The sequence below is a fragment of the Arachis ipaensis genome, chromosome B02 (assembly GCF_000816755.2).
Source record: "Arachis ipaensis cultivar K30076 chromosome B02, Araip1.1, whole genome shotgun sequence".
NCBI lineage: Eukaryota > Viridiplantae > Streptophyta > Magnoliopsida > Fabales > Fabaceae > Arachis > Arachis ipaensis.
The window spans coordinates 92824871-92834067 of NC_029786.2; positions in this window are offsets into that span (position 1 = coordinate 92824871).

Consider the following 9197-nt stretch of genomic DNA (forward strand, 5'->3'; position numbering starts at 1 on the left):
TAGTGCCAAGATCATGCAGGAACTCAGACACAGAGTGCAGAACCTAGAACAAGAGCTGGCAGCGAGGAGCCGATCCCACGGGGACGTCAGCCGCTCCCACGGCGACGCTAGCTGGTCCTGCACTCGCACCCGATCCCCCTCGCGACGACACGAGAGCCGAGAAAGGAGCCCAACAAAGCGCGATGAGGCACACACGCCGGTGACCTCTCGACCTCACCAAGGCAGATCCGAGAGCCGCGGGGAGTCTCAAAGAGGGAAAGCCAAGAAACAACAGGAACCCATAATCATGGGAGCCACCCATTTCCACCCCTCGATCCTCAAGGTCCAGCTTCCGAAGAATTTCGACAAGCCAACGGACATGAGGTACGATGGGACTAAGGATCCCTAGGAGCACCTCACAGTTTTTGAAGCAAGAATGAATTTGGAAGGGGTAGGCGACGCAGTCAGATGCCGAGCATTCCCTGTGACGCTGGCCGGCCCAGCGATCCGATGGTTCAACGCCCTCCCGCAAGGGTCCATTACAGCCTTCGTGGACATCTCCCAAAGCTTTCTGGCTCGGTTCACGACACGCATAGTCAAGGCAAAGCACCCAATTAACCTGTTAGGGGTTACCCAAAAACCCGGAGAGCCGACAAGAAAGTTATTGGACAGATTCAACGACGAGTGTTTGGAGATCGACGGCCTTACGGACTCAGTTGCCAGCCTTTACCTAACAAACGGCCTGCTAAACGAGGACTTTAGGAAGCACCTCACAACTAAGCCCGTTTGGACCATGCAGGAGATTCAAAGTGTGGCCAAGGAATACATTAATGATGAAGAAGTCAGTCAGGTCGTAGCCGCCAATAAACGGCAGCTCCCTAACCCCTCAGCTCAGCAGGCCCCTCAGGTTGGCAGATATAAGGAGACTCCCAGGGACGGAACCCCAGCCAAGCAACACAAACAACCCCCACGAGTGGAAGGTTCACAACCTACACGCCACTCACGGTGCCCATAGTGGAAGTTTACCAGCAAATTGCAGACAAGGGAATCCTATCCAGACCCAGACCACTGAAGGAGAGGACGGGAGGCAACAAAAGCATGTACTGTGATTATCACAAGGGTTTCGGTCACAAAACCCAGGACTGCTTCGATCTCAAGGATGCCTTAGAGCAGGCCATCAGAGAAGGAAAGCTGAGCGAGTTTTCCCGGCTCATCAGGGAACCGAGGAGACGGGAACGTGAACGTTCCGAGGAAGATGATAAACCACTTTTTTATGGTTTATCTTGTGTTTAATTGAGTGGTTTTTATCAAGTCTTTACCCACTTATTCATATGATTTGTATGATTTTATAATCCCTTCCTAGTATTGTTTTATGATTGAAAACTTGCTTCCTAGAGATCTTTAATTAGTATATTTTAATTCTCCTTTATACCATTCGACGCCGTGATCCGTATGTTAAGTGTTTCGGGCTTTATAGGGCAGGAATGGCTTAGAAAATGGAGAGGAAGCTTGCAAAAATGGAAGGAACATAAGGAACTAAGGAGATGACCAGCGAGCACCGACGCGCGCGCATGGTTCACGCGAGTGCGCGGAAATGAGGAAATTGCAGTGACGCGTGCGCGTGGAATGGAGTTCTGCAAGATGACGCGCACGCATGGACGATGCGTATGCGTGACAAGGAAATTCGCCAAATGACGCGCACGCATGACTGACGCGTACGCGTGACCTGCGCGATCTGCAAAATTAACAGAAAATGCTGGGGGCGATTTCGGGCCGCGTTTTGACTTAGTTTTCGGCCCAGAAACACAGAATAAAGCCAGGAAACATGCAGAGACTCGACACACACAGAGATACACATTCACATATTCTCATTAGGATAGTTTTTAAGTTTTTAGATCTGAATCTAGAGAGAGAATTACTCTTCCTCTAGTTTTTCTTTACATTCCTAGTTTATTGCTTTTGCTTTTGGATATTGAAGAGTCATCACCTCCGTTGAAGATACTATTCTAGTTTGTTTCCTTACTTGCTCTTTTATTTATTCCATATTCTTAATTCTTGTTTAAAGTGGTAATTGGATTATTTTCATGGATTGTTAATGCAAAGGATTACTTTTACTTTTAATTAATTTTGAATCCCTATTTTATTTAAATTATCATGTCTTCTTCTTATGTTTTTCTGATTATTATATTCATGTCAATGGAGTAGATTCCCTACTTGACATGGGGGTTGATTAAAAGGAGACACTTGAGTTGGAAGGCTTAAGTGATGGTTAAATTGGAAGTTGTTGGCTAGTTCTGTATTTACTAACGCTAGACCTTCCCAAGGGAGAGGACTAGGATTTACGAATAAGAGTTAGCTCAATCACCTGACTTTCCTTTATTTAGTAAGGGTTAACTAAGTGAAAACAACAACCTTTTTGATACTACACTTAAGAGATCCCAACAATGATAGAACTTCGGATTAATCATTTCCCCAGTCAAGGCTTTTTATTTAGAATATTATAAATCTCTTTTAATTTTCATTGCACTAAATTATAATTGTTTATTTTCTGTTAATCAATTCTCAAAACTCTCGGAAAACTCCTGATTAATAAATTAGCACCCTTTCTAGCAACTCGTTAGGAGACGACCTGGGATTCATACTCCCAGTATTTTTATTCTAAACCATTTTTGTGACAACCTTTCTAAATTGATGAGGCATATTTTTGCTGGTTAAGAGCTATACTCGCAACGTTGTTCTATTATATTATAATCTCTTAATTGGTCTAACTTCTGCCGCTCGTCAGTTTTTGGCGCCGTTGCCGGGGAGTTACAATTGTGTGCTAAATTATTAATTAGTGTACATATTTTTATTTTATTTGCGTATTTTATTTTTTTTATTTTGTTACCATGAGCTATATGTTTCTCTTATTGAATGACGCATTCACTGCCTGATCCGAGCTTAGCCGCATTTGATCTTGAAATTGAAAGAACTATTTCACATATTAGGCGAGCTCGACGCAAGTTAGCCTCAAAGGGTGGTGAAGTGATTGTTATCAATTCACCAGTCTCATCTGAGGGCGAATCTGAACCGCCATCTGAGAGAGAAACAAGCTCCTTTACTACTGATTCAGTTGATTCACGTGCAGATAATATGGCAGCACCTAGGAGGATTACTCTCCAGAAATCTGGAACCCTATATTTTACACTGCAGCCGTATCAAGTGCATCATCCAACTCTGGCTGCAGATTTTGAGCTGAAGACTGCATTGATCAACTTGATGCCCAAGTTTCATGGCTTACCTGCTCAGTAGCCTATCAAGCACCTCAGAGATTTTCAGACAGCCTGTTCTACTGTTAGGCGTCATGGTGCAAATAAAACTTCTATTCTGTTAACCGTCTTCCCGTTTTCTCTTGAGGGAAAGGCAAGGGAGTGGTACTACTCCCAACCTGAAGCAAATGTTACTAACTGGGATATGCTCAGGAGAGAATTCTTGGAAAAATACTTTCCAGCTGAAGTTACAGACAGACTGAGGAAAGAGATCTCCTGTATTGTTCAAGGTGAATCAGAAACTCTCTATGAGTACTGGGAGCACTTTAAGAACCTTCTGGACGCATTCCCCCATCACATGATTGACAGGCTAGTGTTAATCAGTTACTTCACTCAAGGCATGAAGCCTCTGGATAAAACTACACTAGATGGTGCTAGTAATGGTTCTTTGAAAAAGTACAAGACCGCAGATGAAGCATGGCAACTGATTAGCGACTTAGCTGAGTCTACCAGGAATCACAGGCATAGGAGCAGCCACTCAAAAGCCATTGCAGAAATTTCCTCTAGCACTGAGACTACTGCTCTTACACAGAGTATATGTGAAATGACCAACTTATTGAAGCAAATGCAGTTAAACCAACAATAACAAGCTCAGCCTTCCCCACCACAACAAAGCCAACAGCTAGTCCCACAATGAGTATGCGAAATATGTGCTGATTATAGTCATTATACTGATGAATTCCCGCAGCTCCAACAAGAAGACAACACTGTGGCAGCTACTCATAACTTTTATGACCGCCCGAATCAAGGATACAATCAACAAGGCGGAAACTACAACCAAGGTGAGAACTACAACCAAGGATGGCAGGACAACTCCAACCAAAGTTGGAGAGATAATTCCAACCATGGCTGGAGGGACAACTATAACAGAGGAGGCAGAGATAACAATGGAAACCAGAGGTGGAATAACAACAACAGACAACAGAATCAGAACCAACCTTACAGAGCTCCTCACCTAAGATAGTCATAAGGACCTCAGCACAACCAACAACAGGTCCCTTAGATCACTTATCCCACTTCCTCATCAAATGACGAGATGCTTCGTTCTCTTGCACAAGGACAACAAGACATACAGACTACACTGAACTCTACTTTAAATGGTCTGAATGCCACTTTACAAGCTCTCGCCGCCTGGATAGATTCATTACCTACTTCCACTAACCAACCTTTAAACTCCAGTGGAATTCCTTCTCAACCCTTACCTAATCCCAAGGGTAGCATCAAGCCATCACTTTGAGGTCCAGAACCACACTGCAAGAGAGGACCCAGGAGGAGCCAAGCCCAATAGAACACACCCAAATTGAAGACTCAGTGGAAGTGGAAGATGCTGAAATGGAAGATGCTGAAGAGGAAGATGAAGTACAAGACAAGGTTGAAGAAGAAGTAGCTCAGCCAAGGAATGGAGCACCAAAGGATGCAGAGGCTGCAAGTGGCGCCATCCCTATCCCATTTCCACACCTTGCAAGAAAGTCCAAAAAGCATATGGAACTTGATCCCAAAATGGTAGAAATTTTCAAAAAGGTTGAGGTAACTGTTCCCCTTTTTGATGTTATTCAGCAAGTACCTAAATATGCAAAGTTTCTGAAAGATTTATGCATTCATAAGGATAAAATTAATGAATTAGAAACTATTCCTTTAGGTAGTTCTATATCTGCTTTAATGGGAGGTATACCTGAAAAATATAGTGATCCAGGTCCATGTATGGTAAACTGTACCATTGGAGGTGTAATATTTTCTGATTGCATGTGTGACTTAGGAGCGTGTGTTAGTATAATGCCATTGTCTATATATGATACTTTAAGGCTCCCTACCTTAAAAAGGTCGACAGCTCATTTTGTGTTAGCAGATAAAAGCATTATTACAGTAGTTGGAATTGCTGAAGATGTACTAGTGAGCATTAAGGGGCTCACATTTCTCATTGACTTCTATATTCTGAAAATGCCCCCTAATGACTCAGGAAGACCATCATCAATCCTGCTTGGAAGACCATTCCTGAAAACTTCGAAGTTCAAGATGGATGCATTCTCAGGAACTTACTCCTTTGAGATAAATGGCAGAACAGTGAGTTTCAGTTTAAATGAGGCTATGAAGCACCCTCCGGAAGATCATTCTATCTTCCAGTGCGACATCATTGATGAAACTGTAGCTGAAGTTCACCAAGAAGAAGTAGAAGAGAAACACATGGAGCAAGGTCCAAGTGTGGGGACACCCTCTGAACATAATGAAGACACTTTGCCATTATCACTAGCTCCGGATGATCCAGAGCCTAGCCAAGAGCGGAAATTGGAATTGAAGCCCCTTCCTCCACACCTCAAGTATTCTTACCTTGAGGATAATCAGAAGTTTCCAGTTATCATTGCAAGAGAACTCACTTCACAACAGGAGGAGCAACTGCTTAGTGTGCTGAGAAAACATAAGAGAGCAATTGGATGGAGCTTGGCCGATATAGTAGGCATCAGCCCTCAAGTTTATGAGCACATAATATACTTAGAAGAGGAACCAAAGCCTTTCCGTCAACCCCAAAGAAGATTGAATCCCACCATCTTAGAATTTGTCAAGAAAGAAGTGACCATGCTACTTGAAGCAGATATCATTTACCCCATCTCAAACAGTGAATGGGTCAGTCTAGTACAAGTGGTACCCAAGAAGTCTGGAGTCACAACAGTAAAGAATGAGCATGGAGAGCTCCTGACAACTAGAGTGCAGAATTCATGGAGATTTTGCATTGACTATAGGCGTCTCAACCAAGCTACTTGCAAGGATCACTACCCCTTGCCATTCATTGATCAGATGCTTGATCGCCTGTCAGGTAAATCCCATTATTGCTTTTTAGATGGTTATACAGGCTATTTTCAAATTCATATAGCTCCTGAAGATCAGGAGAAGACTACTTTTACATGTCCCTTTAGAACGTATGCATACAAAAGGATGCCTTTTGGCTTATGTAATGCACCAGCTACTTTCCAAAGATGTATGATGAGTATCTTTTCAGATCTTATTGAGAACTGTATGGAAGTATTTATGGATGATTTTAGCATTTATGGTGATTCATTTAACCTTTGCTTGGATAGGTTAGCTAGAGTATTAGACAGGTGTGTTAGTTCAAACCTTGTATTGAATTTTAAAAAATGTCACTTTATGGTAAAACAAGGGATTGTTCTAGGACATGTTATTTCTAATATAGGTATTTCTGTAGATCCAGCAAAGGTGGATGTCATTTCTAGTTTGCCTTACCCCTCCTCCGTGAGGGAAGTCCATTCGTTCCTTGGCCATGCAGGTTTTTACAGGAGATTCAGTAAGGTAGCATTACCTTTATCCAGACTGTTGCAGAAAGATATTGAGTTCGAGTTCAGTGAGGATTGCATGCAAGCATTTGATAAGCTGAAGATCGCCCTGACTCAAGCTCCAATTGTGAGAGGACCAGACTGGAGCCAGCCATTTGAGATTATGTGTGATGCCTCCAACCATACAGTAGGAGCGGCGCTGGCTCAGCGCGAAGGTAAGGAACCCTTCGTAATTGCTTATGCATCTAAGACCTTAGATGCTGCTCAGTCTAATTACACTACTACTGAAAAAAAGCTTCTAGCTATTATTTTTGCTCTGGATAAATTCCGAGCCTATTTACTTGGTACTAAGGTGGTAGTGTACTCAGACCATGCAGCTCTAAAATATTTATTATCTAAAAAAGAGTCCAAACCAAGGTTGATACGTTGGATACTGCTGTTGTAAGAATTTGATTTAGAAATTAAGGATAGGAGTGGTAACCAGAATTTAGTGGCAGACCACTTGAGTTGCCTTGAACACATTAAGGATGACTCCACTCCTATCAATGATGCTTTCCCATTTGATAGTTTGCAAGCAATATCCAAAGTAGTTCATTGGTATGCACATATAGCTAATTATCAAGTTAGCCATACTTTCCCTCCCAATTTTACTAAGTATCAAAGGGACAAGTTGAAAAGCGAGTCTAAATACTATATATGGGATGACCCATATTTATGGAGGTGTGGTGCTGACCAGGTAATTAGAAGATGTGTGCCCCAATCAGAATTCCAGTCTATTTTAGAGGCCTGCCACTCTTCTGAGAGTGGAGGACATTTTGGCCCTCAAAGAACAGCTAGAAAAATTTTAGACTGTGGATTCTGGTGGCCTACTCTTTTTAAAGATGCTGCTGAATTTTGTAAATCTTATTCCCCATGCCAAAGGTTTGGTAATATATCCAAGAGGGATGAGATACCTCAATAGATTATGCTTTTCTGTGAAATTTTTTATGTTTAGGGCATTGACTTCATGGGTCCGTTTCCAAACTCTAATGGTTACCTTTATATACTGTTAGCTGTAGATTATGTTTCTAAATGGGTGGAGGCAATTTCTACCCGTACTGATGATGCTAACACTGTTGTTTCCTTTGTTAAAAACCATATTATCTGTTGCTTTGGATCACCACGAGAAATCGTGAGTGATCAAGGCACTCACTTTTGTAACAGGAGACTAACAGGATTACTGAAGAAGCATGGGATTGTTCATAAAGTAGCAACAACTTATCATCCCCAAACCAATGGACAAGTAGAAGTGTCTAACAGGGAGATTAAACGAATTCTGGAAAAGATAGTAAAGCCTCATAGGAAGGACTAGAGTGCCAGGCTACAAGATGCACTTTGGGCATATAGAACAGCGTACAAGACACCCATTGGGATGAGCCCCTTCCGCTTAGTATACAGAAAGGCTTGTCACCTTCCAGTAGAGGTGGAACACAAGGCTTTCTGGGCTGTGAGGGAGTGCAACATGAATTTTGAAGAAGCTGGTGCTGAAAGGAAGCTGCAACTAGTAGAATTGGAGAATCTTCGCCTAGAAGCATATGACAACTCCAGGCGATACAAAGAGAAGATGAAGGCTGTCCATGACAAGCACATAAAAATGAGATAATTCAGACCAGGGGAGTTAGTTCTTCTTTATAACTCCAGACTGAGGCTTATGCCAGACAAACTGAGATCAAGATGGGAAGGTCCTTACAGAGTGGAAAAGGTAGAGCCATACGGAGTTTTTCACCTGCGTCATCCTTCTAGTTCTAAATTCATGAAGGTCAATGGACATCGCCTAAAGCTTTATCATGGTGAGAAGATGAAGGATCACAAAGAGCTAGAGGTTTTTCTCTTGGAAGACCCACCAACAGAAGCAGAATGAGCCTGAAGAACATCCAACTTAAGGACGTAAAAGCAAAGTGCTAGGTGGGAGACAACCCACCATGGTATGATCGTTCTGTTTCAGTCTTAGTCTTATTTTACTTTATTCTATTTTGTTTTTGTTAATGACTCTTCTCATAATCTCTGCATATAGCCTGCATCTGCATTTGCATTCTGCATAAAAAAATGCACGCAACGCGCAAGCGTCGCTGACGCGTTCGCGTCCTAGGTGCATTCGAAACAAGGAAGAAAAGAAGCAGAAAGTCACACGGGAGCGTGGCTGGAGGCATGCCTTAGGCACAAGCATGCCCACGCGAACGCGTCCCTGATGCGTCCGTGTCATTTGACAAATCAACCTCCCACGCATGCGCGTCGCCCATGCTCACGCGTGACCCTGCGAAATCGACGTAAATAGGTACATGGCAGAGTTATGATGGAGTGGGGCTGGAATGGTGCTGGAAGCAAAAGCCCTATCACGCGAACGCGTGCCCCACGCGTCCGTGTCACTTTTAAAAGTAAGGCCATTTATGCGTGCGCGTCACCCACGCGCACGCGTCACCCTAAATTTTGGCAATGAGCGAACGAAACAGAGAGTTGCGCATGCGCGAGGCTGCACTCGCGCCAAAAGCATAAAACAGGTCACGCGTCTGCGTCACCCACGCGTCCGCGTTATCTGAACATCGCGCCAACCGCGCGAACGCGTGCTCCACGCGTCCGCGTCACATGC